Below are 20,745 nucleotides of genomic sequence, written 5' to 3'. Positions count from 1 at the left end.
ATTCAGCTCTGGAGCCTCTGCTGGCTATTTCCTTGTACTTTGCCAGTGCTGTGTGAAGTGGAGAAAGGGGATTATTCAGCACCACAGGTCCCAGTCTTCAGCTGGGGAGCAGACTTTTGAGGGCACTCCTCAACCCCAGGTCCCTGTTTGCTAAACAAGCTGGATCTAGAATTAGAGCTGATTTGTTTCTCACTGAGAGCTGTAGGGTGAGACCTTCCTCTGTGCTCAGAGATAAGCTGCAGGTACTGAAGTGAGAAATCCAAACCTGTTGCCACGTTTCAGGGTGTGCAGCGAAGCCTGCCTGCTCTCTGCCTCTCTGTGGTTTCCTGGGGAGCTGGAGAGGAAGAGAAGAGATTCCCCAGGCTCCGTGTGAGGTGCAACTGTAATTCAGCCTGGCTTGCTGGACCTGGAGCCCGCTGTGGGCTGTTGAAGGAATACGTGCTCTGCTAGGGTTAAATGCTTACATGAAATCAATAGAAGTTTTATTGCCACCACGTGATTCCAGCTGGAACTCTGCCACCCGTAATAGAAGCTGTGCTGGGTCTCCCCCCTCCAACTACAGGACAGATATATTGGTCTAGACAACTGAAAAATAGTGGTATATTGGGAGGCTGCGTTTTCATTATGTAAATGGAGCTCTACAGGAGGATTAATTGATTATTCAGTTACTATGGATCTGTCTTGGATGCCCTGGCAAGATGAGAGAACCTGATGGAAGCTCTCCAGTGGTGCTGTGTGGCAGCACAAAGGAGTCCTTGAGCACACCCTGCTCCCCTCCAGGCAGTGCCCAGCACGGGAGTGGTGCACAATGCTCTCCCTGAACCAGGAATTGCTTCCCACAATGGTGCAGGTGTCTTCATGCTCATGACTGGTGACCATATCCTGCTGCAGGCAACAAAATCTTGCAAGAAATAGTCAGAACTGACCTATTTTGTGCTGTCTGGAGGGACTCACCCGTTGACCAAGTCTTGCTGGTGGCAGCTGGAGATCATACAGGGGGCTCCAGAGTAAATGTGCTGCTGCAAGTGCTGGGAGCTGTTGAGATAAATCCATTTTTGGAGACTTGCACCTAGCTTCAATATATATTGTTTTAGCCTCAGCCTAGCAAGTGAATGATACAGAAAGAGAGGGGAAAGATCAGCTGGGGGAAGGAGAGCACCATGATTTTGTGATAGGCACAAATATCTATTTCACGGGCAGCTTGAGCACTCTTTAGGGTAGACCTTAGTGGACAGTGTGAAGCTCCAGGTAAATGTAGTGCTATTTAGGCATTCAAGGAGAATATTTTTGAATTTTGAATATTTGTGACTGTGGATCAGCTGCTCATAGGAATGGCTACTGTGTAGTTGGTGCTGTTGTTCTGCTCTCATTTCTAAGTTGTATCTGGGACATTTTAAGAGCTGTCCTGTAAACATGCTGAGGTCTTCACTGCTGCCTGCATCACTGTGGTGTTCAGGTGTGGGGACAGCTGTGGAGCAGCTCTGCTCCCTCCCCGTGGCTCTGGAGCATTGGGTTTTTTGTGGGTAAGCAAGCAGGGCTATTGTATCTTCATAGCTAGATATGTCCCTTCTGGTCAGACAAACACATTATAGTACAGGGAGTTTTTTCTGACTCAGAAATACCTGTACTGCCCTCCCCAGCAGTGGGAAATAGACCTGCACACTCTGTTGGGTTCAGATTGCTGCAGGAAGAAAGGACAGCTGTGGTGAGATGGATGCACTCACTTTCTGCTGTCCTGCTGTGTGGAATATAATTGCTTTATCCTTCTCTGTTCTTCCAAAACCATTTCGATATTGCTGCCCAGATCAAATTTTGTGGAGAACATTTTAAAACAAATCTTAGCCTTTGGCCTGAAATACATCACCTGTGGAAAGTTTTACAAACAATCCCGATATTTGGAGTCTGGGTGGGGAAAAGCTGTGATATTGGACAAGTGGAAATTTAGATCCATGTGAGTAAGTGCAGGTACTGGTATGGAGGGTGATGTACCCCCAGATTTGGGTGGGGAACAAGTCTTTGAGAATTGGAAAGGGTCTAATGTTGAAAGGAAGACCTGTTTATGCTGATGAAATAGAGAAATTTTCTTCTATTTCCATGACTGTAAAATGGAGAAAAATTAGTCAGTAAGTATAACAAACTCTCCCAGAAGTTTGCAGAGTGTCTCGGAATCCTGCTGAGAATAGGGCAAGAAACTTTCCGGAGCCCAAAGTAAGGACCAAAAGAGATGAGATTCTCCTTTTTTCTATGAGAAGAGAACAAACTGTGGCCAAGTATCCCCCTTTTGAGGAGACAGAATTGCAGGAGTCTGCCGCAGTGGTAGCTGTGAGATGGCTTTTCACACACACATCCTGATGCTGTGGAGCCAGCAGAGGAGACTAATTGTTAGACTGGCAGCTCTTTAGGTCGAGGTTTCCACTGAAACTGGAATTTATGTAATTTATTTCATTTAAACTTGCTGCTCCTTAGTTCAGCACTGGCTGTGGAGAGGCAGCTCAGCTCCTGCTTTGTGCTACTGGCACATCTCGTGCAGCACGAGGCGTCTTTGCTCTTTTCCTGAAGTCACCAAGCTCTGACGATTTAAGTGCAGAAACTTTGCAGACATGAGGCTTGTTTGCAAGGCAGACATGCATTTCCACATCCTGTCTTGTGGATTCCCGAACAAAGATGTTTACAGGAAAACAAAACAAAACAAAAAAAAAGCACTAATGCTATACTAGGAGGGGGAAAGCATAATGTATTCTTCAAATGTTTGTATGTCAGCAAAACGCCTGCAAACCATTCAATAGATTAATTCTGTAGCTGGCCTAAAAGGAATAGATTTCTAGCCATAACTGAGATTGGGAAAAATTGATTTCCATGTTCTTGTTGACTGAATAAGATGAAAACAACTGCCTTGGCACTCATTACTAGGCCAAGAATTCAGATCTCTGCTGCCAAACTGCAGAGCTGGGCTGAATACTAGAACTAGCCCAGCTCAAGAAATGATGAAAAAGGGGCTTTTCAGAAACCAAATCTTAAATATTTCCCATTGTGGAAATGGGATTTGCAGCAGATCATGGCTGCTAAAGTACCTGGTGGCTTTGTGTGGATGTGTGGCTGGATGTTTTGGTCTCTCAGCCAGAACTATGAAGGCACTCCTGGTAATCAAAAATGTGAGAATGGCTTGGTTTAGGTTGTCCATCTTGCTTTAGAGAAAAATTTCATTTCAAGAAGCAGTTCTAAAGAGAGGTTCCATGGAAGATACTTCTAAATTTACTATGAAGAAACTCCTAGTAAGGGTGAACTTATACCATGGCTGAGTTAGAAGTACTCATTGTTTTCCCCACCTCTGACAAAAGACAGTAGAAAAGATGGGGAAAAATACTGGCTAGGACAGGAGGTGACATCTGCAGGTGGGACATCCATGACACACACTCTAGACCCATCTGTGTTCCCTGTGTGTGGGGAGTCCCCAGCTGGTCTCTCCTGCATTTTTCCAGGCTGGATGAGCTGTCATCCGCCCAACCATCTCTTCAAATGCTTGGGACTGAGGGAGAAGATCTACGCTTTGTTGTTACATCATTTCAGGAGCCTTTTTCCCCCCCAGGGACTGGTTCCCATTGGAGAACCCTTATGCAGGAAGCAGAGAAGGCAAGGGACACAAACTCAGTTTGAGGTCCCACAAATCCCAACATCTCCCAGATCCTCAGCCTCTTGTGTTGTGGATTAATCCAATGCAAAAAGGCAAATCCCTGTCCTCAAATTCCCTGGGAATCACAGCAGCTTTTGACTGACTGCAAACAGATCGCTTGATAACCCTCAGTCTTATTGACACAACTCCAAAAATACGCCGCAAAGTGTAAATAATAAATGTGTAGTATCCGCACTGGAGCAAGTAAACACCGCCTGATGTTGTCTGATATTTCACTGGCAAGGTGTCCTCGGTGATGCTCCAGCAGAATAATTTTCCAAGTGAGTGGCTCGCGTGACAGGTGGATGTGCTGAGCTCACGGGGCTGGGGCTGGGAGCTCCGTGCTGGAGGTGGCAGCAGGAGCATCACCACAGGTCCCTGCTGCTGCCTCCCAGCAGCTCACCATGGAGCTGTGAGGAAGTGCCTGGCAAGCTGGCCCCGGGCTTGCTGACAAGGAAGTGTTGCTAAAAGCTTTCTTCCTGCTGCTGGTGGTGTGGATGTGGTGTTGTTGAGGTAGGACGGGAATGAGAAGACTCTGGCTAGAAGGTTGCTGAGAGTAAAACTCTGGTTTATTTAAAATACACTGCTTTTTTATACAGAGCTTTGTGAGGACCAACTCTATTGGGCATAAAGTGAAAATAACTTAAAGCAATGGTGTAAAGTTCTTGACGCACAGTGATAGAACTTAACTATAAACAATGTGAAAAACAAGAGAGATAAAGAATTATTTACATTCTTCTCCAGCTCTTTCCCAGGCTTCTGCCTGGCTAGGAACTCTCAGTTTCTTTCTTTGACTGAATCTGAGTCCCACACCACGGAGCCGTGAGGAAGTGCCTGGCGAGCTGGCCCTGGGCTTGCTGACAAGGGAGTGTTGCTAAAAGCTTTCTTCCTGCTGCTGGTGGTGTGGATGTGGTGTTGTTGAGGTAGGACCGGAATGAGAAGACTCTGGTTGCTGAGAGTAAAACTCTGGTTTATTCAAAATACACCGCTCTTTTATACAGAGCTTTGTGAGGATCAACTCAGTTGGTCCTGAAGTGAAAACAATCCACCCCATTGGTGTAAAGTGCTTGATGCACAGTGATAGAACTTAACTATAAACAATGTGAATAACAAGAAAGATGAAGGATTATTTACATTCTTTTCCAACTGTTTCCCAGGCTTCTGCCTGGCTAGAAACTCTCAGTTTCTCTCTTTGACTGAATCTGAGACCCACAGGGATGTGTCCGCTTCCGAGGCTGGATGACACATGGATTAATAATTCATGCTGGAGGTATGGGCTGGTGGGAGCTGTTAGGAGCCTCGCCCTGGGTGAAGGAGCTGCCTTCCTGCTCATCTAGACCACAGCCTCACAAGCTGTGAGTTCTGCAGTATTTCACTGACAAGCTGTAAAATGGTTCTGTATCTAGCTCTGCAAGGTCTTTTAAGTAAAAACTGTGTAATTAAGAAATGACACCTAAATTATTTTCACTTTTAACCCAATGACCAAACACCTGTGCCCCACAACGTGGACTTTTTTATCCAGTTCCACAAAACCAACCAAACCCATGGAGAAGAAGGTGAAGAAGGACCAGCCTCTGCCCTAAAACCTCCATCTTGCTCTATATATATTACAATATTCTAAAACCTTAAACTCTGACTTTTCTACCATGTGATATTACACACTTCTATTCAAACTACACACTTATAATCTCAGTTCTATCATTCAATTTTGGAAGCCTTCTCCACGGCCTCAGGGCAAATGTGGTGTTCTTTTGAGGGTCTGTGCCTTTAACACAGAAAGTCTAAATTTCTAAGCATCCAGGGTTCCAACAAAGAGTCTCCTCATGGCAAACTGGCTGCCAGATCCTCTCCAGGGTGGCAGCTCTGGCAGCCAAGACTGCTTCTTGCTACCCAGAGCATGCTCCTATTCTGCTTTTTGGAGTGTTGCAAGATGTCTGCAGAAGCCAGACTATTGAAAACCAGTTTTCCATAACTGGCAGGTGGACTCTTGTGCCTGCTGGTGGCTGAAATACTGAGCCTGAAATAGTTTTTGTGATAGGGTGGTCCTCAGGATGGACTCTGCAGTTGCTCCTGATGTGTGCAGGCACAACCTGCACTATTCCCAAGGGGACTGCAAGGCAGGAAAGTGTACATTGGCTGACCTGACCCTGAGGGAGCAGCATCCCCCTAGAAATGGATGTGATTTCCAGGAACTGGGAAACCGTGGTTCGCATAAATGTGATTTTCAAAGGACCGAGTGTCTGTGTGTGCTGTTGTGATCCTGGATGGAGGGTGCCTCCCTCATGCTGTGTGTTGTACCTGTTTAGCAAGGATTTTCCTTCCTGGCCATGTGGAGACACCGGAAAATGTCCGAGGTGACCTCAGGGCTGTACAATAACAACCTGCAAAGTCTGTAGTAATGAGTGGCAGACAGAGAAGACCAGGGATGTGTGTCCAGGAATCCTGGGAAGCTGCTCTCAGCTCCAGCAGGCACAGAGCTCCCCAAGATCTGCCTTTCCTCTCCTCTCATGATGCCTTGTGAAGGTTCACCTAGAACAGAGACTAGATGGAGCTAAAGAATAAAGCAGGGATTTATTAAAAGGCCTCAAATGGATCCACCTTGGGCAGCGCAAGAGCCCAAGGTGAACCCAAAATGGTCACAAAATGCACAACCGGTCACAGGGTCTGACACTTTTAGAAGTTCTGCTCCATTTGCATATTGGAGTTAATTGTCTAATTCCAGCCCAGGCAGTCCCATCCTGCTTGTTTTCTCTCTTCAGCCCACGTTGTTTGTGCTCTTGGGCTGAGATTTGGATCATTTGTCCCTGGTCCCCAGCTGGAGAAGGAATTGTTTTGTCTCCCTGCTCTGTGCAGAGAGCTCAACATCCCCTAATGTGAAGCCCAGACCCACACACTAAAGCAGCACAGAATCTGAAAAATAGAAAAGCTAAAACCTGAGGCATCACTCAGTGCCCAGTGTAACATTGCACTGACTTTCCCAAGTAAGATGTAAAACTGAGCTGATGGGGTTTTTGAGAGGAAAGCTCTGTTAACGAGAGCAGGGAGGTTAACCTTGGATCCCTGCCCAAATTGAAGTGGATATAATTTCTAAATGGCTCATACCAAAATGAAATCCACTTATTGAGGGAACGTGTCCTTCTCTCTCCTGTAGCGCTGCTGTGCTGAGCACAGAGGGGACAGAAGTTGCAGGTGAGTGAATTTTGTGCTGAACATGTTAGGAAGCAAACCAGGCCTGTCTTCTAAGAGATCCAACAAAACCAACCTGGAATCAAGGAAACAAAACCAACCTAGAACAGATCACATCCTGGCTCCAGTCTCTGTTTTGACGGACCCTGCATTTGTCCTGAACAGTGCTATTTTTCCTGGGAAGACCTTACTCATGGCACTTTCTGTGGGCCAGGGTCGTGCTGCCATCCAGCTCGGTGTGATGGACAATGCTCCAGGCTGGAACAAGACTCCAGAGGCCTTGGCACAAAGATGATGTTCACCCTGGCCAGGGGCTGAGGTTAAAAGGAGCTGTGGGGAGGACTCACCCTGAGTGAAAGCTGTGCACCAGAAACCTGGGGAACAAATATGTGTAGTAAGATGGAAGAAGCTGTCTGCCTGCAATAGCTGTGCAAGCACTGGCTGCTGGGCTCAGAGGACTAAGAGTTCTTCACGCTGCACAATGTGCTGCAGCAATGCAGGATCTTGATGTGCCTTGGTCACCCAGCAGTACTGGACCAGGTTCTGGGAAGCTTCCAGCCTCAACTTCACCAAACACGTGCTCTGCCTAATGCAAATGCTGCTTTGGAGATGCTGAAAGGTTTCTCTCCCCCCTCTCTTAAAAAGAGCATATGTTCTCACTACTAACAAGCAGGTTTGCAAAGAGTCTATTTTTAAGATGATTACAGGGTATCAGTAGCTGTTCCAGTGTCAACTGTCGGTTTTGTTTCCTCGTCGGCAGTAAACTGTTGGCAGGTTTGTGCACCAGAGGTTTACTCCTTCCCAGCTGTAATTGCACAGCACGGAAATTATCACTTGCTCTGTGCATGCCTCTGCTGGTTCATCCCTCCGAGCCTGCTGTTTGCCAGCAGCTCCTCCAAGCACTTCCCACCCGCTGAAGAGCCGTGCCGTGGCATCTCCTGCTGGCAAAAGACAAGGCCTGCCTAGATCTGAGCTGCACAGACGAGACTGAACGTGGCATTGTGCTACAAGTGCACTCAATATCAGTGCTTCCTGCTTTGTTGCACAGGGAAAGAGCCCAGGATCAGGTTCCTTCCCCACTAACACAAATGCAGACATGATTTTTTTGCAGGCAGTTTTCCTTTGTCTGCTATATAAAATTATACCTGCAGCTCTAGCTGATCTTCAGGGTGGGGAATGCCCCATGATGATTTAGTGATTTGGATGATTTGGTGGCTGGGTGTCTGGAGAGCTGGTGCTCATCAGCTGATGAATAGCTCAGCCTTTCTGAATTTTGGATCCCTGTTTGCCTGGCAGGCAAAGCAGCATGGCCAGACTGCACCAGGCTTTTCTCCACATGGCCATGGGGAATGTGAAGTCCTCTGATGGAGTAAAGGATGTGAAGACCCTTGCTACAGCCAAAGCTGTGCTGGCTAGAGGGCACTGGAGTTTTAACTCACACCATTCCTTCCATCCTGCTCCCACACTGCTCAGCCAGAGGTGACTTATGGAGGAGGAAGCAAATAGGAACCTTTATTGAGAATTAAGGAAATAGCATTGTAAACACGTGCATCCTTTTATTATTTTTTTTTTCCAAGAGTCTAAGTAACCCCATGATTTGTGACTGCAGCTCTGCACACAGAGGGGACGAGGGAGTGCAGTGGGAAGTGTCAGCTAGTGGGAGGAGGGCTCAGAAGTTCCATTCCTTACCCCACAGGGCACATCCTGTAGGAAACAGCCACTTGAAGTACACTTATTCCTTTTCCCTTGACAGGCATGAGATGATGGCGATGCCTGGGTGTGAAGTCTGCTCCAAGGCCTTCAGTGCAAGTCCTTGGCACACCTCTTCAGACTCAGCCTTCCCCCCATCCTGAAAGTTTCCAAAGTGATGGGAGAGAAACCATTGTTGTGTTTCCCGGGCTGACACCTCCTGCTGAGCATCCTTCCCTGCAGGAATGGCAGTCCTCTCGCGTTACTCTGGGGACACGCCGCCCTGCTGCTGATGGCACCAGACAGGATCCGTCACTGTGCTGATGTGTCTCCTCCACAAAAAATCCTAAATGACACCAGCGTCTGAGAGACGAGGAACAAAGGGAAAACAAATAAAATTATCTGCTCAGTTTGGTCCCCTCTGGTCATCTGTCATCCCAATCTGGTGCGGGGACTGTGGAGAGGGCAGGGGTTTGAGGGTTCTGCTGGCAGTATGAGATGGGTTTGCTTTGTGCACGTGAGACCAACAAGCCTGGCAGGCCAGAATGCTGCTTCTGCTGGACTCTGTGGGGCCTCTGTCTCTGTTTCAGCTTCTGCTGGTGTCCAGACTCCTCTGACTGCTGCCCTAACCAGACCCTTGCAGTGGGGTAGAGCTCGGTGTCACTGATCCTTCACAAGTGTCGGAAGGACCGCGCCAAGGTCGTGTGAGTCTCTCTCCCTGCCTCAAGGTAAGAGCATCTCTACCTCTGTCATTGCTGTACTAATCTCTTTGTAAAGACCCTTGGGGATACAGGTTGCTCAACCTCTTCCAGGACTTCTAACAAGAATAATTGTAACAAGCCTATACAGTGTATTGGGTTTTTTTGTTTACTTTTGTTCCTTGCCTTGATTTTTGTTTTTGTTCTGTGGTGGTTATAGCTGAGGAAAGATTTTCCTTCACGTTTCTAGGAGGCTGTTTGAAAATTGCTCTCAGATCAGTGAGGACCAACTGGGATGGCTGAGCTCCTCTGCAATGCATGTGACAGATGTGTCAGCTCTGGGCTTACTCTCTCCAAATGGTCCATTTCTGTCTCAAAACACAGTGGCCAAAAGCAGAGCACCAGACTTATGATGAAAATCAGCCTTTAAGGTAAGAAGCTGAGATACTCTTGCTTGAAGAAGATGTATGGGGAGCCTCTCTCATGTGAGGATGCTGACATTAAGCCTTCAAGGCATCATGGCCTTAGCTCTTCAGAACTGCCTGTCTTGTTGGGCAGGGAGATTTCTCCCAGATGTGTTTTCTTGTTTTAAATTGTCTGGTGGAGTTTTTCCCTCTCTTCACACAGCTGTTACTTCCAGCCTCGGCAGTTGAAGGTACTTTAAAATTGGGTGGATCAGTGCTTGTGAAATAGTCTGGGCTGTTCATTTTCATGGGATTTAAGAGTGACTTACTGTTTGTGTCCTGAAAATTGTTTGTTTTGCCGGAGGCCATTTTGCACAGGAACTTAAATTGCTGCCTTGACTCTCCTTTTGTGTAAGTTCTCCAAGTTGGGAGCTGTGTGTTCTATAACAACCTCTTCTTGCCTGTGACAGCAGCATTTTGAGACCTGCCCTAATCAGAGTTTTGAGTGGCACCACTCCAAAGTGTGCTGGAACAGCCTGATTTGGAGGGAAGAGAGCAGAGATGGGAAAGGACAGGTACATCCAATTGAGGTAAGGCGACTACCAAACACAGGGCAGCCAGACCAGAAACATGCAGATTATGTAAGCACAGCTGGGCTAAAACTTGGCAAAACAGTCCTTCTCGTCTTGTAGACTATCCTCAAGCAAATGATTTTCTGTGGACCCCACTGAGCTGTGAAGAATTGTCTGAGCAGAAGAAAACACGACTTTAATTAAACTGAGAAAACAAAACATCCATTTCTTTAAAAATGCCCCAGCCTGAGTAGCTGCAGACCTGGAAAACAGCCTTAAACATAAGCAACCAGTAGCTCTAATTTCCCTGGGAGGCCACCACCTTCTCTTGCACAGGCAGGGGAAGCAGCCTGGGAACTGAAGGTACTGGTGTGGTGACAGCAGAGCTTGCGAGGAAACCACTGGGTCTTGTCCCTGGGCAGCCCCAGTTGAGAAAGAAATACATCTGCAGGCTGCAAGTCCCCTGCCTGCTGCTGGGACTGCTCACTGGTGATGACATCTCAAATATGTTTTAATAACCAGAGGCTGTTAATAAGCACTTGCTACTTCACCAGCTTAGATGCATCTCTTTAAATTTAAACAGGATTAGATAAGGTGGGGAGATTATTAAATACCCAAATGAACATTAAGCAGATATATTGGAGGTTTAACAACTCTGCAGCAGATTGTTAAATTGCTCTAAATATTTCCCTACTAGTCTGGGGGTATTTAATTAAAACAACCCCTCTAGTCCTGTGTAACGTGCCTAGCAGGCCTATGAGCCCTGCACAGGGCAGGACCTTAATTGGCAGCGTTACCATAAAGCTGAGCCATGCTCGAGGACAATTAAAAAACAACAGCCTCCCCCCCTCCCCACCCCACCCCTCAAACCACCCCAAACCCCTCTAATTAGTGTGAGAAATGACGACAAAACAACTCCGAGTGTCTCCAGTGACAGGTGCACAAATAACAAGGCTGATGAAAGATTTTGCAATTAAGATTGCGCTATGAAGATTAATGGGATATTTTCATAAACTGATGTAAGATTGCCTATAACCCAGTTGTCTCCACGTAACTCCATCTCCTTCTCACCAGCGCTTGTGTATCTCTTATTTCTCAGATTTCCTTCACCTCCTCTTTCCAGCTTGCTGGGGGTTTTCATCCCCAGCACTTTTTCCCCCAGGTGTCCCATATTTCCTGGAGTTTTCCTTATCTTGTTTTGGCTATTCTTATCTAAATCTTTGGTTTCTGCTTCATTTAAACTTCCTGGCTGGGGTGGAAGTGGGGCTGTCCCTGTGGGATGTCCATGTGGTGTTGCTCCATCATGGGCTGTGTCCACTTCCAGCGGCTCACTGGAAATTATTTTCAGGTTTGTTAAGGGTCCAGCTGCAAAGCACACATCTGGCTCTAGAGCCACGTGTGTCCATGGCTTTCCAAGGCCCTTGGGTCACATTGCCTGCGCTGCTTCCCAGCAATGTCTCCCTTGAGCGTGCCAGCGATTTTATTAACCCAAATTAAATTGGTACAGCCACTGCTTGATAGGAAGCATTAAACTGGCAGGGAAGGAAACTGGGAGCTGGACCAGACACCCCTTCCCATGCATCTTTCAAAGAGGGGGGTTTGTGCCTCTCACCCAAACCTGCTCTTTTCCCAAAGACATTTGCCTGTTGCTGCCATTGTTGTGACTCTGTTACTCCTAATTGCCTCCTGTTATTCTTGATATCTCCAAGGCAGACCAGTACACAGGGAATTTACATCTTTTAATCTAGTGAAAGCAATGATTGGACACGCAGCCTCCAGTCCTGCTTTTCTTCCTCTCAATTGCTGCCATACACCAGGTTTGGTGTCCAGCCCTTCAGTCTGTCAGTGTTTACTGGCTGCCTCTCCTCCCTGCCCTTGAGTTTCCTTCCAGACCTTGTCCTCAGCCCTCCCAGTGACTTTTAGCTGTGATTTTTCTGTGACACCTCAGAGGTATTTGTTAGGACAGGGGTTTTCAGAGGCTCTGGGCTGGGTGTAAGGGGCATTAGTTATGCCTGGCTGGAGGGAGCTCTTCCTTGCTGCTTGCTTTTTCCTATTGTTCTTTCCCATTGCTTTTTCCCACGTAAATGATGTGTTAGAAGAGACACCTGCCCAAACCTGCAGCCCTGCTCCCCCCAGGGCCCTCTCACCAGCCAGGCTGCCCAGGACTTTCAGAGCTAGGGGTGAATAATCCCATGCACAGGGATTTTGAAGTAGTTATAGCTGGGGCTCCCAAACCAGTACAACCACTTCCACACTGTCCTGCTTGTTAACTCTGCTGGGGAAGGGTGCAAATAAGACCTCAGGGAAATGCTGTTTGCCTCCTGATTCTGAGGCTCTCCCCGTGCTTCTATGCTCAGCAAAGGGGCTGTAAATTGTTTCCCACCCTTTGTGAACAGTCTTTAATTGAGAGTTAGCACAGAACCAGTGGCTTGTCTCAGGCACTTCTCTGTACAGAGGGATGCTTATGCACTCCAAATTCTGACACCCTTACTATAAGGTCCATGAAAAAACCTGGTACAGCAAAAAGGCAGGAGGATTCCAGTCTCCTAAGAAAGAGGCATTAATTGGTGGTGACAGAAATATAGTTTTTCCTGAGAATGGTATGTGCCTGACAGTATTCCACTCACCAAAGCAAACAAGCAGAAATTAGGGCTTTCTGTCTCTTGTCCATGAGCCTTTTTGACTTGATATCTCCTTGTCTCTCCTCCTTTTAATTGCTCAGCTATTGTCCTATTAGTGTCAACGCCTGGCGGGCGCAGGGGTTAGAGCTGAGATGCTCTGGCTGGTGCTCTGTGAAGTGTCAGCCTGGATAAATAAAATGTTTCTTTCTGTTCTCTCAAATCCCCTTTCCCACTCCCTCCTTACCTTTCAGATGCTGGAAAAAGCCAGGGAATGTTAGTGCAGGCTGTAGGTGTAGCCTTCCCTCCCAGGCCCTTGGCTTGCTGGAACTTGCAGCCCTGCTCCGTGACTCTTTGCTGTGTCAACTCCAGAGATGACATTATGCTGGAAACCAGCAAAAGGTTTCTGCAGTGAGATGATGCTTCTTGGTTTGGGATTCTCAGGATCTTGCAGACATTGAAAAATGCCTGGAAAACTCTCCTGGTAGAGGTGCTGCTGTGATCCTGCCTCTCTGGATGAGCAGATCTGCAGCCTGACCTCTCGGTCTCGTGCTTTCACCTCGTGTCTGTGTGGTGGTCCAGCGTGGCTGGCAGGGAGCTGGCTGGCTGGCTGTGTGCTTTTCATTCCCTCTCGCTGTGCTGGTGACTGCACTGATGCTCAGTTCCAGCAAATTAACCTTTTGGGGGAACTCTTCACCTTTCTAGCTTCTTGTCCTGGCTAACACCTCCCAGGGGCTGGTGCTCCCTGGTGATCCAGAACTGCCTTTTAGTGGAGGTGGGGATGTAGGGCAAAGATTGGGAGGCACAGAGGGCAGCTGTGCTTTCCAGGCTGAGCAGTTTCCCCTGCTGCTGCAGTCTGCTGGGATGTGCTGCAGATGAGCTTGTCCTTGGAAAGCTCTTCTTGCCAAAAGCAGCACAAAAACGCTTTCTTGCTTCCTGGAAAAAGCATAGAGGGTGCCAAACCCAGCCTGCCAAGGAGCAAGGTCCATTGCCCTGGTGGCCTGTGGTTCTGCTGTGACCTCTGTGGCTGCCTCCCTCCCTCTTTGCCCTGGGGAGCTCAGAGCAGTGCCTGGTTCACCCTCCCTGCTCTGTTGGGAGCTGGGGACAATCCAAATGGATGTGCCCTGACCCAAATGGCCCCTGCAAATAGTGCTGAGCAAGTCTGGAGCTCAGAGCAGTGAGATGATGTCCAGATGCAGCAGCAGAGCTTCAGGAACCCCTTTGCTCATCCCACAGCCTGGATGAGACAGAGATCCCAAGGAATAAGCAGGATGCAGCTCTGCCTTGAGAGATGCCTTGAAACAAGCAAACACGGGGGTGGGAAGGGAATTTGTGTTGCAGGGTGGATTTAATGCCTGGTATTTTATAACCTGAGTGCCTTTTACCAACACGGTTTTACTATCCCCTCCCATCTTAATAGCTATTTTATAAATATTATTATGAAGAAGTCTTGGTGGTAATGCTAAAGGGAAACTGGGCTTTGTTTTATCTGAATAGCTTTTGCTTCCAGCTTGGGATAAGGGCTGTAACACTGCAGAATGAAGCTGGGCTGGAACAAAAGGAAATCTATTCATTAACTTAAATCGTAGTAATTTTAGCATGACCCAAGAGGAGCCTGGTGAATCTAACCCTCTATTTTCCCACATCCTTCCTAGCAAGTGCCTTTCTTTCTCACTGAGATTTGAGAGCTGACTCAGTTCCAGACTGGAGTGAAATCTGGGGTGGATATTTTTTTTTTTCACTAAGATTAGAGCCAATGCTTTTACAACAATTACAGTGGAAAGAGAAATTATTTCAATTGTTGATTTTAATGCGTGAAAGCTGAACTTAAGTTGTCCACTTACCAACTTCATAGTTGCTGGATTTATTTTTCTTTTTGTTGTTATGTGCCATAACAGATTTCTGTAAATGCTGCTACTCACCTAGGGGGTAGGAATCACAGCTGATACCTTGACTGCTTGATCCCTTATCATGTTAGTGACTCTCTAGGGCTGCACCTCTGCTTTTTTTAGCACTTTATAATTTGTGGTGGGAGTGAGAGGTCAATCCAAGACCTAAGGGAAGAGAGATGTGTCTGTTTGGGGCAGACTGAAAGGGTCCCAAGGTAGGTGAGGAGTCCTGGTCCCTGGCCTCCTGCAGTGTGATCAGGGTTGCAAAGAGACCTGGACCTTTCCATGGGCCAAAGCCAGAGTTCAACTACCCTTGGCAAGTTTTTATTGTTGGATGATGATTTTATTTTTTACATTTTTCATTTCAAATTCAGCTACAGTTGTGAAAATGAGTGGACAGAGGATTAATCCAGAGCAAAAAGGAGGGAGTTTCTGGGGGGCAGAGGGCTAGGGGGTTGGGGATGCAGGAAGTCACAGGTATCTGCTTTCTCTCAGTTCCCCAGTCTGTAAAACCATGGGGCAAGGAGGTCGATAACTTACATAGGAGCTACCAGCACGCAGCATTTTGTAAAGGCTCCCAAAAAACCTTCTGGATGGCAAAGCACAATGGGAGCACAGACAGCCTCATCACTCAGGCAGCAAACTCCTACATGTGAGAACGCGAGCCGGGCGTTTGACGTAGCTGCTACCCAAATGCCAGCAGGTGACGAGCAGATGGGGCTGCCGGGCGCTTGTCTGAGGTCTGCCTGAGCAGAAGGTGGAGGGGGAGTGGAGATCTGAGTGCTGGGGCTTTTTTTATTTTTTTCCCCTTGTGTGTGTTGTCGAAAGCTGCCACGTGGTTCTCACCAGAGATGTAAAAATAGAAGCGTTGGCTCGCGCGGGGCTGCGGCGCGGCGCTGCTGTATCTGGGAGCCGGGGTGTCATGCTCTCCTGGTTATTTATGGGTGGCAGGCAAACCTTGGGAGAAGGATGAGAGGAGCAAAATGAGGAAAATGTTTCACACGGCGGTTTTAGGGCATGCTGGTGCCCACTGGGAGCCCTGGGTTTTTTCCTAATGGGAAATCCTGCACCATTATCCACCAATCCACCAATTCTGCAAGGACAGTCCCATCTTCCGAGGGGCTCTTCTCTCTCATCCATGTGTGTGACCTGCCTTGGGGACAGTGTGTATTTAAACACACTTTAGGTGGTTGGCTTTAAGGCATTTCCAGCACGGTGTGGCTAAAGCTGTTAGGGCAAGAAACGCTTATAGTGCATTGTAATTAGGAAATAGTTGTTGAATAATAAAATAATTTTATTCTTCCTTACACATCTCCAAAACCAATTTTTGCAATGATAAAAATGACAACTCCACATTATTATTAAAACCAAAACAAAATTACTAACTATACTTACTAATATTTTAACAAGTCTTATACACACAAGGGAAGAAAAGATGGATGGATGGATGGATGGATGGATGGATGGATGGATGGATGGATGGATGGATGGATTGAAGAGCACTGCAAAGGACAGAGGCAGCGAGCAGCCAGCTCGATGTGTGGTGTTTTGGGTGAGGGGATCTCTGGTTCTGGTGGGGGAACCAGCAGAGCAGTGCTGTACCAGCTGCAGTCTGTAGTCCTTTCTCTTAGAGCCTTTTGCTGTACCCTGAGTGGTCCTGGTCATCTTGCACTGTGCAATTTCCCATATTTCTACTGTTCCTGAAATCCCTACTACATGCCCTAATGCAGCCCTCAGCTTGGAAGGGAATTGGCAAAATTAATTGGGTATTAAAAGCCTTGGTGGGCTGACCCTGGGTGGGTGCCAGACACCAAAGCCTCTCTCTCACTCCCCTCTGCAACTGGATGGGGGAGAGAAAAAATAACAAAGGGTTCATGAATTAAGGTCTGGGAAAGGTCACTCACCATCACGGGCAAAACAGACTCGAATTAAAGATATTCATTGGATTTGTTGCTAACAAAATCAGAGCAGAATAATGAGAAGTAAAAACAGAGACTAAAAACACCTTCCCCCCAGTTTATATGCTGAGCATGATGTCACGGCCTGGAACATCCCTTTGGTCACTTGGGATCACTTGTCCTGGCTGTGCCTCCTCCCAGCCTCCCATGCACCCCCAGCCCCCTCACCATAGAAAAAGCAGAAAATGCCTCAGCTCTGTGCAAGCCCTGCCCAGCCACAATGGAAACATCCAAAAATCCTGTTTTGGATTCAGCACAGATCCAAAACACAGCCCTGCACCAGCCCCTGTGAAACAAAAACCTCTACCCCAGCTGAAAGCAGCGCAGTTACACAGCCCTGAAATCTGGTTCCCACCACAGATCCCTCTTGTTGCTTCACCCTGCTCAGCTCTGACACAGGAGACACCAAGGCAAGAGGCTGAGGCTGAGAATCCAAGCCCCCTCCTGCCTGCAAACATCTGGAAACAACCCTGTGCTCTCCTGGGAAGGCATCCCTGCCCATCTAGGACTGGGAACAAAAACCGGGATCCCTTTGGGCTTCCTGAAAGGTTTGTCCCCCTCTGTCCCTTTCCCTGTGACAATTTGTGAGTCTTTAAGGACGAGATGCTCAGAGGTCCTCAGCGCTGGCATTGATGTGATGGGGACAGGGGCCACCACACCTGGTGGTGCCTGGGAATAGGAGGCAAACAATTACAGCTGAAAAGGTCGTATAGCATTGTAATCCCGAAAAGAAACATTATGATTCATCATTCCTGATGTAATGTCATCTGTTTAATAAAGCCGTAACTCACTCTGGGCTCATTTTTAATGGGGCTATTTAGGTAATGGCATTGGGTTTTCTCTTTCCCAACCTCCCCCCACTCCCATACTAAGTAGGATTTGGACCGAGCACTTGGAAAGAGCTATTGTAGCCGAAGACTTTTTTTTTATATTTACAATATCTTTCAGGCCATAGCTGAATGGGGTATTATTTATGTCAAATCACTACTTACCCTGAAATATGGGGGGAAGGAAAGCCAACAGCTGGATATGGTAATGAGTAAATAAACCATGTGTCTCTTTAATGATAGGGACATGAATTTGTGCCGCATGGGGAAACGGCCGGCGATAAGATGCCTTTGACTGGGGCTGACCACAGAGCAAGGGCACCCCAAAATTTATGTGGCTGGAGGGCTCCCTTGGCAGCTTGCTGGGAAGAGAGATGGTCTGATGGTCTGGGGTTGGCTTTGCTGCCTGTTCCCTGCGGAGGTGTTGTCCACATGCAGGCACAGCAGCATTTGCTGCCTCCAGCCTGGTGGCACAGCATGATTCCTCCCAGGAAAAGCTGGATTTGGTTTCTGTGGTCTTGGAAACCGAGAGTTCTCAAAAATCCAGAAAGGTCATTTTAGGAAGAAGTGGTGGGAGGAGGAGTGGCTGTGATACCAGTCCAGAGGGAGAGGCTGTAACTGTTCTTTCTTCAGGATGATTTTCTGTGTGTGTGTGTGTGGAGAGAAGCAGGTCTGGGGATGGACATTTTGGATGCCTGTTGTTTGAATACCCACAAGTGACATCAGTTTGTCTGTGTCCTCACTAGAGCAGAGTGGCAGGAGTCTTTCTCTCCCTGGGGATGTGCTCCAAGGGCACAGCCAGAGAGTGGGGATTGATGCAAACTGTTAAAGGAAAGGGGAGATGCCGAGGGGAATTGCCTGAGGACAGCGTTGAAGTAGTTGTGACAACACCAAACTTCTTTATGCATTCAGCTTCCTGCACCAGGGGCAAAGAATTGCTTTCATTTTGTAGCAAACTGGGGTTTGTGTGAAGTTTTGGTGTGGGGTAAAGCTTCTACTACTAATTATTCCAAAACTGAGTTCCATACTCCGGGACATGTGCAAACCTGGTGGGAGCTCTCAAGGCCGAGCATCCCCCTGTGCTGTGTGGAGTGGAGACACAAATTCCCTGTCTCACAGAGCTGATGTTCAGGGGGGTGAGCACTGAGCTGCAGCCATGTGGGCCCATTTCTCTTGAAGTCAGTTGTGTGCCTGGCTCTCCGTGCCTGTAAGAAAAAAACAGAGCTGCCAAACTGGATGGAGCATTTCTGATGTAGCAAACTCCTCTGGACAGTGGCCAAGAGGAGATGCTTTGGGAGTGTATGAGAGCTGGGCATTTATGGGCAGACCCTTCCCACTATATCTACCTGGCTTTGATGGAGGCACTGTCCCAAATTAAGGAGTCTCTTAATATCAAAAAGGACTTGACTCTCTGCGTGAGAATTACGTAACCTTTCAAAATTAATGTGTTCCTTGTGCATACAGCTTATTGAAAAACCAAGTCATCCCTGTCCTCTACTATAGTCTCCTGAAAGGAGGAACCAGGATTGTAACTGGTTAGAGCTCCTTCTAAGATGCTTTAAATTGGTGTGAATGTGCCATTAAAAATATTGCACCTTGCCACCCATAGATTGCTTAGTTGGCAGCCACACATAAAGGCCAGCAGGGTTTTATTTGAGGACTTGTTGCTTTATCCATATCTTTTTGCCTAACTCGAAAAGTGAGGTCACTGGTTCTAAGAAGCCAGAAATTAAAATAAAAATAACCTCAAGGCCTGTACAGCTTTTTGGCTGGCTGCACTTTGTATTTTTTCCCCAGACTTTCTAGATGGAAACTGTCTGTTGTTTATCTATCTGTCCTGTTATCATATCAGGAGCAAGAAAGGAAAAAAATAAGGAAACTTGGGAAAAAAACACCAAACCACAACAAAGAATCCCCAAAACCATAAGCACCTTAAAATATCCCTCACTCACAGCAGTTTCTACTTTTGTCCCATCCGGTGGTAATTTATGGCAGTGGAATCAGGCAGATGCAGGACCCAGCCCTCTGCTCTTTGGAGGAGCCAGGAAAGGCTGGGAAGGTGAGTCCTGTCTGGAGGAAAAGGGTGCTTTGTGTGCTGTGGGGTCACCACGCTTCCTGCAGGTTCCTCCAGCGTCTCTTTACAGGGTGGGTGTCCCGTGTGACTGCTGCTGAGCTGCATCCTGTTTGGACCATGGATTTGTGCTCCATGGACCTGAAAGGAAGGTCAGGGAATGTCACATGAAGGTGCTTGGACTCTCGCCCAGCCTGAGGAGGTGAGCTGATATCTGGTGATGAAATGGTTAGTGAGGTATCATGTGCGACAGCTCTGGGAGCAGTCATGGATTCAATATTCCTTTCTTCTGCTTCCTTCTTCGTGCTGGTCCTTCACCAGAATGGGAGTGATGGTTTTCATCTGCCTTTTGAAGAGTTTTAGATCTGACATGTTCAACAGCTGAGACTTTGGTAGGGGGATTATTGTCAATTTCCCCATGGACCTTCAAAATGTTCTTTGCTCTTGGTCTAACTCAGTGTAGCTTGGCCTGGACACCTGTGCTCATGTCAAACACCACCTAATTCCACCCAGGGGTTTGGTTTGGGCTCTTTGGAGCAGAGGGTTGCTCTTCATTATTCCAGCCCTGTGTAAGCAGCTGCTGAAGCTGAACATCTTTGGTGCAGTACGAGGAAATTGTTTCTGCCTGCCTTTCATGTCTGTACTACCATTTGAGGAGCCCGTGCTGTGAACTACCAGAGCTGTGCTCACATGGCTTAGAGTGGGAACACAAACCAGCATGTGTCTCCTAAAACAAATACCAAAAATCTCATCTCATGAATGCTGTCAAGAATGTGAAATTTGTGGGTAAATCATAATGTGGTTCATGGGGTCAGCAGAGAAGGATAAACCTGCCACTTACAGATGTTCCAGGCAATAAAAAGGGACTGTAAAGAAAAGCCCCTTGTTGCCAGGCAAAGCCACAGGCACAGAACTGAGCCGTGCCCGAGGCCTCCTGCTTTCCTGGGAAGTATGGAAGGGGTTAAGTGTGGAGCTGAGCACTCAGCTTGCTCTGTATTATGTCCAGGTGGCATGACGTGTGAACAGACGAAAGATAAAAATCACAGCGGATAAAATCACAGAGGAAATGGCTCTGTCTGAGCCCAGATCACGACGCCTTGCACTGACCCCACAACCTGAGCTCCATCAGTCAAGTTGTCCTTCCCTTGACTTCTCACCCCATG

General features: G+C 47.5%; 2 long non-coding RNA genes across 10 annotated transcripts in view; one reads left to right on the top strand and one right to left on the bottom strand.

Annotated features, from left to right (window-relative positions):
* The window catches only part of LOC115496281 (uncharacterized), a 96,407-nt gene that overhangs the window by 46,868 nt on the left and 28,794 nt on the right, over nucleotides 1-20,745 (top strand). For 8 of the 9 annotated variants that reach the window (XR_012057215.1, XR_012057222.1, XR_012057218.1 and 5 more), the window contains 3 exons: nucleotides 9,136-9,273; nucleotides 9,494-9,674; nucleotides 10,118-10,237. This is a non-coding gene — a long non-coding RNA (uncharacterized lncRNA). The remainder of the gene's footprint in view (nucleotides 1-9,135; nucleotides 9,274-9,493; nucleotides 9,675-10,117; nucleotides 10,238-20,745) is intronic. The other variant, XR_012057220.1, reaches the window with a different exon arrangement.
* LOC140684638 (uncharacterized) lies at nucleotides 6,223-13,651 on the bottom strand. The gene is made up of 2 exons (XR_012057223.1): nucleotides 13,085-13,651; nucleotides 6,223-8,908 (listed from the first exon to the last, which is right to left on the bottom strand). It is a non-coding gene; the product is annotated as an uncharacterized lncRNA (long non-coding RNA).

Source organism: Taeniopygia guttata, chromosome 8, assembly GCF_048771995.1.
Source record: "Taeniopygia guttata chromosome 8, bTaeGut7.mat, whole genome shotgun sequence".
Taxonomy (NCBI): Eukaryota; Metazoa; Chordata; class Aves; order Passeriformes; family Estrildidae; genus Taeniopygia; species Taeniopygia guttata.
This window is presented reverse-complemented; position numbering and strand designations above follow the sequence as displayed.